Raw genomic sequence first — 18,093 nt, 5'->3', positions numbered from 1 at the left:
TCAAAAGTCAGGGTAGAGTATCTCTGACAGGTTTTGTAATGTGCTGTTCTCAAAGGTGGATCCCATACCATGTTTCAGTAGAGGTATAGGGGTAGGAAAATGCCTGACCATGGGGGGAACTTTGTATGGGAGCTCAAGAAGTAGTCAATGGATTCCTGAAACTGTGGCACCCCTTGACAATGATTAACAGTGGCCGATTATTGCCTATCATGACATAAGTCACTCTCTCCATCTTTATGTGTTTGTCTCTCTCTGTCTGTGTGTCTCTCTCTGAGTGTGTGTGTGTGTGTGTGTGAGTTAGAGAGAGGGAGACAGAGACCACACCTGTGCTGCTACTCTGTGTTATTGAACATTCTCATTTCCGGGATGGAACCCAACTCTTGGTAAGGGTAAGTACAGGATCCCCAGGAAGCCTGGGACTTAATGGTTCAAGTTAACATACCTTGTGGTGGGTATCCATGGATTCCTGGGTGTCAAGCAGGTCAAAGCCTTTAGTGACACAGCAAGAACTTGGAAAGGGAGCCCTGCAGGCTGTCCTAACTGTCAGCAGCCCTCTATCCTGATCACTCCCGAGTAACCCCACTGTTGAGAAAGAGTTCCCTGTCTTACACAGTGTGAGATAACCCCAGATCCCCACACCAGACAGGTTAGACCAAGCAATCAAGTATCTTGATAGCACAGGGCAGAAGAACACAGCCAACTCAGTAGACTACGGGGAACCGGCAAGGCTATGAAGTTCATGCTTTGTAGCAACAATAGTGTATAGTGGACTTGTTTGAATTATGTACAGACTCACAGGGACGTCAAACCCAGAGATTTACTGACCAGGTGAGGCGTAGCCAGTAGATTAGTAGGGGTGCTAGTCATTTGGGGTACACTTCACACTGGAAGTGAGGCATTCCTAGTGAGTGCAGGGGAGTGAGGCTTTTGGGACTTGGTGAGGCAAGAATATATCACACAGCTGGGAGTTGTTTAGTCAGGCCTAGGGCAATCCTGCTCTTTTTTTTTTGCCGTATTCACTGGGTTTGAGATTTCAATTTTCTAAATCAAAAGAAGGTATAATCAACGACAAGATACACAATGTCTGTGAAGTAAAACAGAAAATGCTAATGTCTCCCCCATGACTGTAAGGCCAGGATAATCACTGACCTTTCCTTGGGCTGCAGATGAAAGTGTGTGTTTGATTAGATTACTCCAAGTCAACATTTTCTTTTGACCCTTCTTCCTCACTGCAGTATTTCATAGAGATACCCTCCCCCAGTCAGGTAAGCAGCTGAATCTTGACCTGTAGTGGACCTCAGTATGCAGGACCCTGAGGGTGGGCATATGGGCCGTGACTAAGTAGTCCCTGGCCTCAGGAGCTCCTGGCCATCTCAGGTGAGGAGATCTCAGGCAGGGGAATGTATCTTAGAGCCTCAGTGAAGGGTTTAAGGTGCCAACCCATAACTTAAAGTGGCCTCTGGGACCTGCCTACAAGCCAGTATACTGGTGCAGAGGGGCTTTTATGCCATCCAACTAGTGAGAAATCCATATCTCCAGCACACCATCTCTGTCAACACTTGGCACTTTCCTTTGCATGGTTTCTTGTTTTGTTTTGTTTTGTTTTGTTTTGTTTTGTTTTACTCCCTAAGAAAGACTGAAAATTGAACAGGTGTTGGGGGCCTATGATTTTAATTCCAGCTTCAGGTAGGCAGGGCAGATAGTTCTCTGTGAGTTAGAGGCCAACCTGATCTAAAGAGCTTGTTCCAAGACAGCCGGTACTACACATAGATAAACCTTGTCTCAAAAATGAAAATAATAATAATAAAGAGGGACAAGGAGGTCTAGTAATAGTGTAAATTTCACAAAATGGTTAAAATTATAATCATGAGTTTTTAATAAAAAAATTCTATAATGGTTAGTGTTTATCACATAGTGGGGCTAAATCCTAGGCTAGGGTTCTCTGGAATTTACTTTGTTTTGTAAACTGTCCTGATTTCCTTCAGTAATCCTCCTGCCCTGTCTCCAAAATGAAAATATGAAAACACTAAGAAAATGCTACTTTGGTTTGTTTCAGAAGCAAGATCTCTTGTGGCCCATATTGACTGTATCAGGTGTTTGGTGTATCAGCTTGATGAAAGTTAGAGTCATCAGTGGAGAAGGAGTCTCAGCTGAGGAAATTCTTCCCTGAGTCCAGCTGTAAGGCATTGTCTCATTTAGCGATCTATGTGGGGAGGATCCAAAGCATGGCAGTCCTGGCCTTCTATAAGAAAGCAGGCTGAAAAAGCCAGGGAAACAAGCCAGTAACAGCACCTCTTCATGGCCTCTGCATCAGCTCCTGTCTCCAGTTCCCTGCCCAGTTTGTGTTCCTTTCCTGGCTTCCTTCAATGGTGAACGCTAATATAGAAGCGTAAGTTGAATAAGCCTCTTCCATCCCAACTTTCATTTTTGGTCATGGTGTTTTAGCTCAGCTTTCGAAACCCTAAGTAAGACAATTTGGTACTAGTATACCAGGCTGTTGCTGTGACAGGCCTGACCATGTCTTGGGGAGGATTGTGGAAGGATTTTGGAACTTTGGGCTGAAAGAGTCATTACTGTTAAGAGCTCAGTGGCATGTTCTTTATGAGCTTGGGAAGTAAGAATGTTGAGAGCAGATGGAGGACTGGCTGGTGAGGTTTCAGAAGACATCTTAAAGTCTCTATCAGAGTCATTTGCTATTTTGAATTAAGATTGTGTGATTCTGGTTCAGTGGGGCCCAAGAATCGGTTGTGATTAACAAGGCACCAGAACTACTAAATTGAAACTTTGCTTTGCTGGTGTACTTGAAGCTGCTCAGCTCGAGCTAAGAAATTAGTGGTGATTAAGAAGAGACCAGAGGGCTGGGTAGTGGTGGCACACTCCTTTAATGTCAGTACTTGGGAGGCAGATACAGGTGGATATCTGTGAGTTCAAGACCAGCCTGGTCTACAAGAGCTAGTTCCAAGATAGGCTGCAGAGCCACACAAGGAACTCCTGTCTCAAAAAGTCAGAAATAAGAGTCACTCAAGTGAAATCTTCTGGGAAGTGTGTCTCGAGAGCATTGAAAATCTGTGTTCCAGAGTCAGCCGAGGTTGTACCATATGCTGGCAGCCAGACCTTTACTATGAATAAGAGTCACCTAGGTAGTACTGTGTTTTGAAGGCATGGAGAGCAGCTGAGAGTTGGCACTGTGAGAAGGTAGGAGAGGCCATTGGTGAAGGTACAACCTCAGTGGTAGTTGAAGGCCTGGGACTGAAGGGGTCACACAAATACACTGAGGCTTGGCACCATGAAGAGAGCCTATGAGAGGCTATTGGTAAAAGTTCTGGCCAGCTGCAACATTTTGTAGATGCCAGTAGAACATGGAATGACCACCACCAACAGCAGCAGAGGAATGGAGTGGAGCCATCTTGAGCCTAGAATACAAGTTATGTTTGCTGCAGAGGGCAGAACCTGAGAAATGACCCACTTCTTTGAAGGATTCTAGAAGATTGTGAGTAGATCCCAGACATTAGACATTTGGAATTTATTCTGCTTTGATTTGATTGTGACAGTGCCGGATTTTTCCCTCCTGAAATTTTTTTCTTTTATCATTTTTTATTTTAATTTTAAATAGCTTGTTTTACATGTCAATCCCAGTTCCCTCTCCCCCCCTCTCCTCCCATACTCCCCTTTCCCCCAAGCCTCCCACCCTACTGCCAAATCCTTCCACATAGGGGGTACCTAGAATCTGTCATTTCACTCTGGGTAGGGTCCAGGCACTCCCCCTTATAGTCCAGGGTGAGAGAGCATCCCTCTTTGTGCTATGGGCACACAATGACTGTATTCCAGGGATAGATACTGATTCACAGCTCAGGGCCCCATAGGTTGCCCAGGCCTTCTCGCTGACACTCACATTTGGGGAGTCAAGATCAGTCACATGCTGGCCTCCCTGCTTTCAGTCTGGGGTCCAAGAGCTCTCCCCTGTTCAGATCAACTGTCTCTGCTGGTTTTGCCAGCCAATTCTTTGCCTATTTGCTCATCACTCCTCTCTGTCACTGGGTTCCTTGGGTTCAGTTCAGTGTTTAACTGTGGGTGTTTGCCTCTGCTTCCATTAATCACTGGATGAAGGCTCCCGGATGGTTATAGACATCAAGTTCATTATCAGGAATGGGCATTCGAGGGGGTCTCTCCACTATTGCTTATCTTGCCAATTGGTGTTATCCCTTTAGATCACTCGAGGTCACTCTGCTGCCTGATCTGTCTTCTAACCTATGACTCCCCCTTCCCCTATTCTACTCCCACCCACACAACTTTCTGTTCCTCCATGACCTACTCTTTCTCTTCTGCCCCTCTCTTCTGACCCAGCTCCCACCCCCCACCCCTTGCCGTGTTCGCCATCCATTCAGAGGATCTTGTCTCAATCCTCTTCTCTTGGGTACTATGCATATATGCATATCTTTTAGGTTCTTTCCTGTTTCCCAGACACTCTATAAGTGGAAGTGCAGACTGGCACTATCCTGATCCATGTCTAAAATCCATATATGAGTGAGTACATACCATGTTTGTCTTTTTGCGACTGGGTTACCTCACTCAGGGTGGTTTCTTCCAGTGCTATCCATTTACCTGCGAATTTCAAGATTCCATTGTTTTTTTCTGCTGAGTAATACTCCATTGTGTAAATGTACCACATTTTCTCTACCCACTCTTCAGGTGAGGGGCATCTAGGTTGCTTCCAGGTTCTGGCTATTACAAATAATGCTGCTATGAACATAGTGGAGCAGATGCCCTTGTTGTATGAATTTGCCTCATTTGGAAATAATTTTTATTGGCGCCCACATTTGAGACACTTTAGATTTTAAAAGAAACTGGCTATTTTAATTGGACTGAAATTTTAATGTGTTTGAATTTGTAAGAATATGGAACACTTAAAGTTTGTTTTAATTGTGCGATCTGGGGAATGAATAAGAATATCTTGTGGTTTAACAATGATGTGTTTGTGTGTCAAGTTGACAAGACTTCTGTTGTAGTGGCTGGTTTCATGTGTCAATTTGAAATAAGCTAGAGTCAGAAGATGATGAAGCCCTAAGGTAACGAACTAATGAGGTCCAGCTGTAGGACATTGTCTCAATTACTGATCAATAAGCCCACGGTGAGTGGTATGAGACTTGGGCTGATGACCCTGGAATCTATAAGAAAGCAGGTTGAGCAATCCAGTGAAATGATGTCAGTAACCCATAACCCTCCATGGCCTCTGCATCAGATCCTGCCTTCAGGATCCTGCTCTGTTTGAGTTCCTGTACTGACTTCTTCAGTGGTGAACAGCAATACAGAAGTGCAAGCTGAAAAAACCCTTTCCTCCTGAACGTGCTATTAGGTGATGACATTTTATCGAAGCAACAGAAACCCTAAGACACTTGAGCTTCTTCTCTACCGGAGCTAGTGTGTGTGGGGAGAGCAAGATAGAGATGGCTGCCCAGATGGTGGTAGCATGAATGGTTTAGGGAGAGGGAGGAAAAGGTAGGGGAAGGGCAAAAGAACAGAGCAAGGAGGGCAGGGTGGACACAGACTCGGGGGATGGAGAGGAGGGATGAAGAGGAGAATAGAAGGGAGACATGGGAGGGGGAGAGAAGGGAATGAGAAGAGGTGGGAGAGGAAGGAGCAGCCTTCTACTTTTATAATGGGTGACACTATGTTTCTCCCAACTCAAGAAAATCCTGACAAGGACTCCCATCTGAGAGCTAACTTTCTCCACCTGGTCTAGCCAGCAGACATCCTGAGCTGTGATATTTGGAGCAGGAGGCTGCTTTCAGGAGGCTGGCTTAAACAGGACTTAGAAGTGTCTTCCCAAGCTGTTCCAGTTAAGATCAAGTAATACATAATGTCATCTAATCCAATTAGCAGGTTCAGAGGAAAATTGGATATTGTGGTGTGAAATTCCATGACATGACAAGAATGCTAATGGCTATCACACATTAATTCCCTTTTGTGTTTCCACCACCACAGAAGAGTCAAATGGGCCTTAGAGACTTGAAGCTGGTGCATTCTGGGAGTATTCCACTTTAAGAATGATTAATGTCATCAAACTCTGTTCAGCAAAATGCTTAAGTGAAATACTACTCCTATCACATCATAATCTCAGGGAATCCACAAACATTACAAAGCACTCCTGTGTTTATAACCAGCCACCTTAAGAAGTATCTGATAAGGACTCCAACCTCAGAATAAACTGTCTCTCTCTGTTCTATCCAGCAGATTCACTGAGTTGTGAAATCTGGACATATACACGCCAGGCAGGAGTTGGTTTCCAGGATGCTGGCTCAATGGAACTGAAAAGTTGCTTCACAGGTAGCTTACAAGGTCCTTGATATCATCTAACCCAATTATCAGATTGAGGAAAAGACCAGATTCTGAGGACATGAGGACAAGTGCTGCCAGAATTGAGGTTAAGGCACACCTCTAATCTGGGTCACAGCTCTACATGTCTCCATTACTAGTTAAGTGAAGCTACAGAGTCCCAACAGATTTTTTCCAAGGGAAAATTCAATTACAATCCAGCAGCAGTTATATATCAGTACTTAGACCATCTGTAGGGAAATACTTTGAGTGAATTGAGAAAAGAGTAGATAGCCAGCACAAAAAATGCTTTGGGTGCTGTTTCAGACAGATATTTACTTAAGAGGCCACAGGAGAAAGGTCAGAACCTTTCCTTCCACCACACCTTCTGTGTGTGGATAGGAGGTAGAAGCCTGCAGGAGTTGCCCACACACACCAAAACATTAACTTTGCCCTGCCATTCCATCTAATGCTTGTTATCTAATCCAATTATTTTTGGCTGTTGAGATATTCATCAATGCCAGTGACCTTCAAATTGTCTGTTTCCTCAGAATTTACCAATGAGAGGAGCTAGCATTTGACCAACTCACCCACCAAGCACATTAATAAAGGAACTATACCCTAAAGTAATTTTATAATCACTGATAGTCATGTTTTTATAGTGCTATCAGTCAAGGACACAAAATAACCGTCTATAGGGCAGTCTTAGACATGGGAGTGGAGGGGTGGACACAGGGAGAGACAGAGACAGTGATGGAGAATGAGATAAAGAGGCTATTTCTTTTGAAATGATGGTGGTTAATTTCCTGGGGTAAATGTGAGATATAGCAAATAACTAGAATTATCCCATTGGAAAACATATATTTTGGATATGTGAGGTACTGAAATAATGAGAAAAGAATGAGATTCTTAGTAAACAACGAGGACATGAATTGGAAAATATGGGGCAACAGCATGGAGTTTGGAAGCGGTGAAGGAAAGCAGTAAACCATGAAGACTAAATACTTCAGTTTAAAATAAGAGAATGATGAGGAGACCAGTGTTCATGCAGTAGAGTCTCAGGTCCTCGGTCAGGGCTTTCTTGTATTTGCTTGCTAGCAAAGCCTGTCATGCACAATTCCACCATAAATCCTCCTGCCTAGAAAGAAATAACATGAATGTCTAGATAGCACCAAGAAAATGCTACTTTTGTGTCAGTTTCTGGGATGAGTTCTCTTGTGGCCAAAACTGACCTTGAGCTTGGATGCTTCCTGGGCTGGTTGGAGCTGCTGAGCATTGTAGTGCCTTTCCCTCCAAGGTGCTGAAGACAGTGGTCTGAGCAGACAGCCTGGCCTCAACTGTGGGGTGTATGGTAGTTCTCATTTGGCAGAATTTTTATTTTAATTCTTAAACCTTTCTATTTTACATATCAGTTTCCCCTCCCACCTCTCTTCCCCTTCCTTCCCCCAGCTCCCTTCTATGCCACCTTATCCATTCGTCTGTTCAAAAAGGGGCAAGCCTCCCATGGGAATCAACAAAGCAGGTCCTATCATGTTGAGGCAGGACCAAGGTCCCCATTCCACATCAAAGCTGACCAAGGCTTCCCTGCTTAAGGAGTATGTTCCAAACTCCATCTCTTGTATCAGGGACAGGTACTGATCCCACTGCTAGGGACTCTACAGACCAAGCTACACAACTGTCATCCCCCTGCAGAGGGCCTAGGTCACTCCCATGTACCTCCTTAGCTGCTAGTATATAGAATTCTTGAGCTCGCATTAGCTCAGGTCAAAGGTCTCTGTGATTTCATTATTGTGATCTTAAACCCCCTTGCTTGTACAATCCCTCCTGTCTTGTCAACTGACCTCCAGAGCTCAGCCCAGTGCTTTCCTGTAGATCTCTGCATCTGCTTCCATCAGTTACTGGATGAAGGCTCTCTGTTGACAATTAGGATAGTGATCAATATGATTCCAGGGGAAGGCCAGTTCTGATACCCTCTCCACTATTAAGAGTCTTAGCTGGAGTCATCCTTACAGGTTCCTGGGATGTTCCCTTGCACCAGGTTTATAACCCAAAAATTGTCCCCTCTGTTAAGATATTTCTTTCTTTGCTCTCTCCCTCCATTCCACCCTGAAGTTGACCAATCCATTCCTCATGTTCCCCTCGTTCCATCCCCTCCCCTATCCAAACTCCAGTCCCACTCCCAGTATACCCAGGAAATCTCATCTATTTCCCCTTCCCTGGGAAACCCACGCATCCCTTTTAGGGTCCTCGTTGTTACCTAGCTTCTCTGGGCCTGTGGATTGTAACCTGGTTATCCTTTGCTTTATATCCAATGTCCACTCATGAATGAGTGCATACTGTGTTTGTTTCTGGGTCTGGCTTATCTCACTCAGATGGAACTAGGAAAAGTATCCCATTTGCCTGCAATTTCATAATGTCATTTTTTTACCACTGAGTAATACTCTATTGTGTAAATGCCCCACAACTTTATCCATTATGTTTCCAGTTTCTGGCTATTACAATTAATGCTGCTATGAACATGGTTGAGCAAGTGTCCTTATGGTATGGCTGGTCATCCTTTGGCTATATGGCCAAAAGTGATATCACTGGGTCTTGAGATAAATGGATTCTTACTTTTCTGAGAAACAGGCATATTCATTTCCAAAGTGGATGTTCAAGTTTGCACTCCACCAGCAGTGAAGGAGTGCTCCCCTTACTCCACCTTCTCTCCAAAGTAGGCTATCCTTAGCAATTTTGATCTTAGAAATTCTGATATTTATAAGATATCTCAGTCATTTTGATTTGATAGCTAAAGATGTTGATCAGTTAAGTGACTCTCAGCCATTTAAGTTATTCTGTTGAGAATTCTGTTTAGTTCTGCACAACATTATTAATTGGATTATTTGGTACCTTTATGTCTAGCTTGTTTATTTTGGAGATCAGCCCTATGTTAGATGTAGGGTTTTCACATTCTTTTTTTGTGTTCTTGTATGAGGTGTGCCAGTATTTAACTAATTTTTTTGCTTTTCTTGATCAATGATCATGAGGGAGAATTGTGTATAATATCTTTATTGCATCTTTATGTGGTTTGGGTATTAGGGTGTCTGTGGTCTCATAACATTTTGGAAGTGTTCCTTCTGGTTCTATAGTTTGGAACAATTGCGGAGTGTTGGTATTGGCTCTTTAAACTCTCATAGTTGTTTATATTTGTCTGCACTTCCTTTCATGCTGCTAAGTGAACTTAATGTTTTCATTGGGCATTCTGATTGGCAAAGGAAATTACTATTTCAAACTCAGGAAAACTTAAGTGTTTGTGTTATATCCTGTCAGGGTACATATTCCTATATTTGAAATTGCTTGCTTTAAATTTGGTACGTGGTACATATCAAGAAAATTGTTTCAGATTTTCCAATTTTGTAAGTTGTGAAGAGCAGGTTTTAGAGAATAATGTGATTGTCAGGATTTTTGCAGTGTAAGTTGTTAATCCCCCTTTAATCTCCAATTTCATTAATTTTGGATATTCTCTCACACTTGGCAGATTTTGAAGTGGGACCAGTTCATCCATCAAGCTTATTGCCAGCCAGCAGGCTGAGAGCACATGAGGGTCCACCAATGGGGATAATGGGCATACAGGCTCGGATATGTGACTCAAGGAAACTAAAACCATAACAATTAAGATCATAGAAAGTGAAGAAGAGTGGAGCAAGAAGCAAAAGAACTATTGGATGAGTCAAGAGTTGATCTAGAGATGAATGCAACTGAGAGCCAAGGAGGAACAGAGCATGTGCAGCACCGACTAGGAGGGGGGAGGACTGACATCATGATACAAAGAGGATCCAGCAGGGAATTCCTAAAGTTACCTGAGCTGATGTTGGTTGGGAGCACAAACCTATGCAAAGATAGCCCTCACCAAGCCAAGGAACTCAAGACCAACAAATCATTGAAGCCTACTAGTCAGCAAGGAGAACCAAGCTGTTGAACTTTCAGTGTGAGAGACTGTCAGAAGATTATAAGTTGCCAGAAAAGAGGGGCACCCAGGCCCTAGACTGGGTGTTGACATGAAGAGCTGTAAGGCAAATACAGCAGGGTAGAGAATCTCTGGTAGGGTTTGTAATGTGCTGCTCTAATTATTGGGCCTGAAACCAAGTTTAAGATGAGGTTCAGGGGCAGGAAACAGACTGACCATGAAGGAAACCTTGTATGGGAGCTCAAGAAGCAGCCAGTGGTGTCCTAGAACTGAGGCAACCATCATGTCTTTGCTTAACATTAGACTAACATGACATTGTGGTGGGGATATGCAGAGTGTCTGCATCGCACCAATGATGAGTTAGGCAGATGCCACTGGGGTTTGTGGATTGATATTAAAACATAGACAGTGCAAAAAAACCCACACAGGCATAATTTAGAGAACAATTTTTAATGGCAGAAGTAGAAAACAATATATGGTATGGCATGTAGAAGATAGTTATGAATATGGGGCTTAGTGAAAGAATCAATTACCAGTCAATGACAAAGAAAAGGGACATGACAGGTGACATTCCTTCAGATTACTTCTCAGCAGCAGAGATCAGAATCCAGAGTCCAGGTAGATGTGAGGCTACATGAATGGAGATGTGAGTCCAGCCTGGAGAGGAGTTTTCAGTGTTTAAGCTCTTTGGATGTGAACATGACAGTTTCCAGTCACCTACCCAGTGCCTTCTGCAGAGGAACACAGTAACCCACAGATTGTTTTCACTTCCCAAAAGTCCATAAGGTTTAGACCCTGAAGGATCTAGGCAGTCTCAGCAGGGAGGTGGTATCTTCTTTGCAAGTAAAGGCTCACTCCCCATATCTGTCCTCTGAGGAGGAGGAGGCCAGAACGACCTCATAGAAGACACTCCATGAGACCTAGGAGCTGGCTCCCTTCCCTTATCTTGAGAGGCTGGGCTCATTCAAGTAAGTGTTTGCTTCTCAGTGGGATGTCCTGGGGCTACTTCTATGAACTTGGAAGTCCAGCAATCACCTTGGTCATGGTAAAGATCATCCTCAGGGGTTGGCCTGCAACATGGGATGGTGTTGGCTCCTGGGACTCAGTACAAGGTCTGGCTGAGACCAGAGCAGCTGTACTCTTGGGACTTGGTTGGTCAGTTCTGGGCCCCTGGTCTTTGCACTCGACTCTGAACGCTTGCCCAAGTCTGTTTCTTTTTGGCACAGTCCTGGGCTGATGTGCAGAGGTACCCTGAAGCTGCTTGTGGAGTGCATCCCATGGGACTGCCTTTCTGCCATCCTGCCTGAACAGGGGCTTGGGATCTTCAGTGACAACCATGGCATGCCCTTTCTCCTGCCTGGAGGGCAACATGCAGGAACCTGCAAGGCTTTGGGCGGGAGTGTTTCCAGGGCAAGTCTGTCTCCCGAGAGCCTTTTTGGCAGGTGGCACTGTGGTCTCCATTCTGTCCGGTAGCGCCCTTTTTCTGCTTCTCGCAATGAACCCCGACCTCTTTGGGTGCTGTGGAGAAGACAAACACAGGCAGAGTTCAGGACCACACAGTGAGCACGGAAGGGCAGGGAAGGCTTTGCAAAGAACACATGGAGCTCTTAGGATCTACACTCCAGAGTGGAGTCTGTCTTGGGGGCCCATGGAAGTCAAATCTGCCAGGCTGTCATGGCCCACACCAGCTCTTCAAAACCTGCAGGATGGGCAGGTTGAGCACGGAGAGGTGAAGAGTTACAGCCTCCCTGCAAAGTGAGGTCGGGCTCACTCTGATGACTCTAAGTTTCGGGCCTGTGTCTGTGTGTTTCCTGACATGTCTTTTAGAAAACAAAATAGTGATGTCTGGAGAGACAGGAAGAAGGCTGGGTCTCCTGTGGCGACCTGGAAACAGTCAGCTGCTGATTACCAGGTGGAGAATCGAAATCAACTGATGTATGAATGAAGCCTGGAAAAGGCATGTTTAGATGCCCTGCCTTGAAAGTGTCTCTCGAAGGTTTTGGGAGCCACTAAGCAGGCTTGGCTGAAATTGGGATATGTAGGTACCACTTAGAGTTCCCCGATCAATGTCTGGGTTCTAGAACCAGCAGAAAAAAAATGTCTCTGTGGCAAGAACAAAAATCTTTGGGCAGACAGGTAGGTCTCCAGAAAACAAGGCAGACTGGCCATCCTTGTAGTCAGCTCACAGAGAAGGGGGCCCTGATCCAAGGTCATGCTCAAGTACAAGTGAGGGAGAGTGTGCCCTTCCTCCAGGACAGCAGGTCTACCCTGAGAGCGCCAGCAGAAGTCACTCGTCACACTCAAGTCAGCCTACCCTGGGAGGGACCAAATAAAGCCTTGCTGCAACAGGGATGTTTGTGAGAGTCGGCAGGCAAAGTGAAAACAAGTGAACAGGGAGACAACATGGCAAAAAAAGGAACAAGGTTGTAGGGCACAGGGAAACAGACTTTCGGGGATAGAGACACGCCTTGTACTCACAGTCAAGTGAATGTGTTGATCCCTCCTTGGGCTCTCGATGGGGAATTTCTGCAAGGGAGCTCTCTTCTATTGCTCCTCACACCTGTGGGACAGACAATGGTGTCGGAACAAGTCAGCTTGGTGTCCAAAGGGGAGGCAGTTGTGAAGATCTCTGGACCCTTTTGGTGTGTATGTAGTCAGAGAGGAGATATGCTACACCTGGAACCTTCTCTCCTTCCAGCCCCCGGGGCCTTGTGCTTGCCCATCACTCACCTCCGTCCTCAGCCGTGGCTCGGTCTGTTGTCTCTCTCAGTAGGGCACATGGTCCCCTGTGTCTGGGACCTGCTAGGATCCTGGTTCTCTTTCTGCTTTCTGCCTTCCAGAGGCTTTGGGAATAGGAACCAAGAGGCACACTTGATCGGGCACCTCATGCTCCACCAGGTATGGCCAAAGGCCCCACAGTCTCTGCATTTCACCTATGAGTGCCAAGGGAGATATCAGAGTCATAAAGGGATCAGGGACCCGTCCAGCCTCAGTCCCCATCAGGGTGCTAATGCCCCTCGATGCTCCCTCTCCTGAGGGGACACAAAGAAGAGGTACTCACCCACCCAACCCAATAAACTAACTCCCATACACACCCTACTTCTTAAATGGCTTAATCACCAAAAGGCTGTTTCTTTGAACTTGGAAGAGGCGAGCATCCTTGAGAGGTTCAAAGGAGGTCATAGCGAGCCTTCTCTGGGACACAGGACCAGTCCCACCAAAGAGGAGCTTCAACTACTTCCCACTGGGAGAACCTTCTGAGCCATGGGCCCTCTTGGCTTTCTCTGGGCTGTCTGAGATGGAAAGGCTCCATGGCCCCGAAAATGGTTGTTTGTCTTCTAACTCATGGCTGAGCATCAGTCAATCTTCTGATAAGGAGCCCTAGCCGTCTAACCTGGTTCTATCCAGGTGATTGTGTAAGCTGTGCGATGTGGAGACACACACACCAGTCACCAGGCTGCTTTCAGGAGGCTGGCTCCAACCAGACTGAGAAGATGCTTCCGTGGCTGCTCACACAGTCCAGGAAATCATCTAAATTTATAAAGGGATTGGGAGGAAACCTGAATTTAAGGCGTGAGGACATACCTCTAATCCCTGATCCAGAGTGGGAAACTCCTTCTTCCAGACTGGTTTGGCACCTACGTAATTTTGTAGTGGTTCTGTGAAGCTAGGCACGATGGGCAGAAGTTTAAAGGGCCAATTCCACTACAAAACCAGCAATACCTGAAACTGAGAAGCTTCTGTAAGGCAAAGGACACAGCAAGTCAAAAAGGCAGCCCACAGAATGGGAAAAAATATTTACTAATCCTACATCTGACAGAATGTTGACTTCCAAAATTTAAAAAGAACTCAAGAAGCAAGTCTCCAAAACAACAAAGAATGCAATGACAAAGTGGGCTGCATAACTAAATAGAGAATTTTTGATAGAGGAGTCTAAAATGGCTGAGAGGCACTTGAGAAAGGGCTCAACATCCTTAGCCATTTGGGAAATGCAAATCAAAATAACTCTGAGATACCATATCACCCCAGTAAGAATGGCTAAAATCCAAAACAATGACAATTTCTGCGGGAGATGATGTGGTGAAAGGGGAACACTCCTCAATTGCTGGTGGGAGTGCCAACTTGTTCAGCCACTTTGGAAATCAGTATGGAGATTCCTCAGAAAAATGGGAATAAACCTACCACAAGAACCCAGCAACTCCATTCTTAGGCATGTATCCAAAAGATGCCCATTCATACAACAAGTCTGTATGTTACACTATGTTCATAGCAGCATTATTTTTAATAGGCAGAACTTGGAAGCAACCTAGATGCTCCTCAACTGAAGAGTGGATAGGGAAAATGTGGTATATTTACACAATGGAGTACTATTAAGCAGAAAAAAACAATGGAATCCTGAGATTTGCAGGCAAATGGATGACAGGAGAAGAAACCATCCTGAGTTAGGTAACACAGTCACAAAAAGAAGCATGGCATGTACTCTCTCATATATGGATTTTAGACATAGATCTGGGGAGTGCCAGCCTACAATCCCATGGCCAGAGAGTCTGGGAAACAGAAACTTGATTCAGTGGCTTATGGAAGAACAGGCACACTCCCATGGCTAAGCACTGAGGTGAACACAAGAAAGCCAGTAACAGGGAGGGAGGAATGATGACCAAAGGGATGAAGACTGGGCTGGTGTAACCCCCAGAAACAGCTGACCTGACAAAGGTTAACTTTTGAATACCCGGCATTAGCCTTGGAATCCAGTCCGGACTGATCAAGACCCCCTGAATGTGGGTGTCAGTGAGGAGGACTAGGTAATCTATTGAGCCTTGGGCAGTAGATCAGTACTCATCCAGAGTATACACACATATTTTGGACACCCATCCAACAATGTGAGATAAACTCTCACCCTTAACTCTTGGGGGAGGGTCTAGGCCCTGCCCTGGATGAAATGACAGACAATGGAAACCAACATGGAGGGCCTTACCATCTCTGGGGAAATGAGGGGCTAATGGGGCTTGGGGACAGGGCATTGGATGAAGGGAAGGAAAGGAAGAGGGACCAAGAACTGACTTGTGAAGCGACTTTCCTTCTAATTTTAAACTTTAAAATACAAAAAAAGAATTTAAATGCTAGATTTGAATCCATCTGAGTCATGACTACACTTTATAAAAAAAAAAAAACAACAGTTAATTTATTGGTCATTGCTCAGACCATTTACTGGTAGAGCTTAAACATCGGGAATGGTGACTGGGTGGAGATGGCCAACACAGAAAGTGCCCTTGGCTGGTTTTGTTTCACATACACATGTCTTTAGAGGCGACAAGAGGAAGGTGACAGCCATGGATGGCTTCTACTCCTTGTTCTATGTGTTGTCGATAATATTTTGTGGGGTATTTTTTATGTTTCTGTTTTCTTGTATTTCCTGGATTGTTTACTTTCACTTGTTTTCTTTGGTGTTTGGACATATTCATATGAGGCTATGATATCGGGGTTCCCCGGACGAGCAGGAACATATCACATGATGTTAAACTTCCACAGGATCAATGAAATCTTTGGAAAACATAGGGTTGGCGGAAATTTCCAGGTCTCACCCATATATACCAAAGCATTCTTTCTTGCCACTTTTTGATCTAATACTTGTCATGTAATCTATTTATGTTTCCATTTAGACAGTATTGCAGTGATATTTATGATTTATTAAATCTTTGATGAGATGTAACTTACCAAGTGAGAACCTACCCAAAAGTTTAGGATTGTGGAGGGGTTTATATTTGTCTTTTCATGAAAATAGTTGAATGCATTTAAGGTGTCCAGAAACCTCCGGACAAGTTGTCTTAAAAAGTGAGTTAATAATGCAGAAATATACTCCCAGACAAACACATAAATTAGTCTATTGGTATATCATACTTCTGATAGCTTAAACGTTCCATAAATCTTCTGTAATTTTTGTTTCTTCTTTTCTCTAAGGGCATATAATTCCAATTATTCTTCCATAATCCCTGTTCAATTAAAGAGTAAAACTGGCCTTATAGTGTGGCTCTCTCCTTCTCTAAACCAATGCATACTTGCTAGAAAGCATCAACATTCTCTATGCGGTGTCAGAGGAACCACCTGATAGAAAAAAGAACACATTTTCAAGTTCCTTTTTATTGCCACTGAAAGAAAGGCTTTGGAGAATATATGGAAACCAGCCATTCCAAAACCGGCTCTTTGCTTTCCTGCCCCCTGGAAGAATACCTTTCGAGAAGAGTAAAATAAATTTATGCCTATGGAGTAATCCCTATTGCTCTTGAGGAGAGAAGAGATTTATAAGCAAAACAGGATAATTTGGAGGAGTCAGAGACCAATTTTTTTCCTTTTTTAAATAAACACGCATGCTTCAAAGGTCAATCGAAGCTCGTCCGCTCTGGAAAAATTTGATAAGGATTTGAATTGGGATCTCCCCATATGTTAGTGTTGGGAATGATTTTTGCTTTTGGTTTTTTGTTGTCTTCCTAGAAAATAAAAGCAACCATCTTGGGGAATTTTAGACCATGAATATATGAGCATCCAAAGGAGAAGGAAGAACTACCCAGAAAACATCACCACGAAAACAAGAAACCTGACCTAATGTGCTCTCTGTAGTTTCCAAAAGGATGATTGAATTCAAGCTGGGTGGAGCACACACACACACACACACACACACACACACACACACACACACACACACACACACACCTTTAATCCCAGCACTTGGTAGGGAAAAGCAGCCTGGTCTACAAAGTGAATTTCAGGGCAGCCAGGACTGTTTCCACAGAGAAAAACCCGTATTGAAAACCAAACAAAAAATGTAGGAGCCCCACAATTATAATTTCACCAGTACTATGACAATGCCCTTAAGCTGAACAACTCCAACTAAAGATTGTCCTTGGATCACAGTCACTGATCAATTTGCAGAGATGGTCCAGCCTCAGGGACACTGCTGAAAAAACCATTTCCAGGACATCTGTTGAGATGATCCAACCTTACACAGTACTCTATCTAGGCCTTGAGACAAGGTCTGCACTCTCCAGTTACACAGAGACTGGACAACAAGTGGTAAAGCTTAAGAGTTAACCCAAAGAAAGAGTTCATTCCAGGATGCCCTAAATATGTCATCATTGGCCCAAGAGAGAAGCATGTGTCCTTTTTTTGTCATTATATGGGTTATGGATATTTGTCATAATTAAAGGAGTGCATGATACTCCAGTCCCAAAGAGTTAAGAAGCTTGAGAAAAAAATAGGAATATGGAAACGTGGAGGACTCCCCAATATACACTAAAGCACTCACTCCGGCCACCTTGACATCTAATCCTTGTCCTCTAATTCAATGAGTGTAACAGAAACACATCCTTCAAACTCAACATGAACTTTAACCTAGAGTGGGTTTCCTCGGTATTCATAAAGAGCATGGTAGAGGGGATATGATTACTGATAAACTGAAATCCAAGCAAAATAAAGAAGGATCTATGACCCCAAGAATTCCCAAATTTCTGAGTGCATCACGTTTATATTGCTGTCAATCGGGGAGACAGAGGCACTATCCAGGAGGCAGAGGGTAATCAGGGAGAGGAGGGTAGAAATCTGGCAAGAGTCTCAATCTCTCTTTCTCTTGCTCTCTCTCTCTGTGTCTCTGTCTCTCTCTCTGTCTCTGTCTCTCTCTCTCTCTTGCTCTCTATCAATCTCAATCTCTCTCTCTTTCTCTCTCAAACACACACACATTAAAATATGTACTATATCATACACATTCCCTCTTACACACTCTCTCATACATACAGATATTGTGAGAGAACACACACACACACACACACACACACACACACACA

The 18,093-nt window shown here is 44.2% G+C and overlaps 1 long non-coding RNA gene across 5 annotated transcripts; it reads left to right on the top strand.

Moving 5' to 3' along the window:
- Window positions 1-373: 373 nt before the first annotated feature.
- On the top strand, window positions 374-10,386 carry LOC121134170. 5 transcript variants are annotated; one of them, XR_005871207.1, is made up of 3 exons: window positions 374-389; window positions 6,229-6,324; window positions 9,830-10,386. It is a non-coding gene; the product is annotated as an uncharacterized LOC121134170 (long non-coding RNA). The 5 variants fall into 5 exon arrangements; XR_005871203.1 differs by lacking the exon at window positions 374-389 and adding an exon at window positions 2,258-2,389; XR_005871204.1 differs by lacking the exon at window positions 374-389 and adding an exon at window positions 2,260-2,389 and having other exon boundaries at window positions 6,232-6,324.
- The last annotated feature ends 7,707 nt before the right edge of the window (window positions 10,387-18,093 follow it).

This window comes from Mesocricetus auratus, unplaced genomic scaffold (assembly GCF_017639785.1).
Source record: "Mesocricetus auratus isolate SY011 unplaced genomic scaffold, BCM_Maur_2.0 Super-Scaffold_100026, whole genome shotgun sequence".
NCBI classification, from domain to species: Eukaryota; Metazoa; Chordata; class Mammalia; order Rodentia; family Cricetidae; genus Mesocricetus; species Mesocricetus auratus.
Note: the sequence above shows the minus strand (reverse complement) of the source record. Positions and strands in the feature narration are given on the sequence as shown.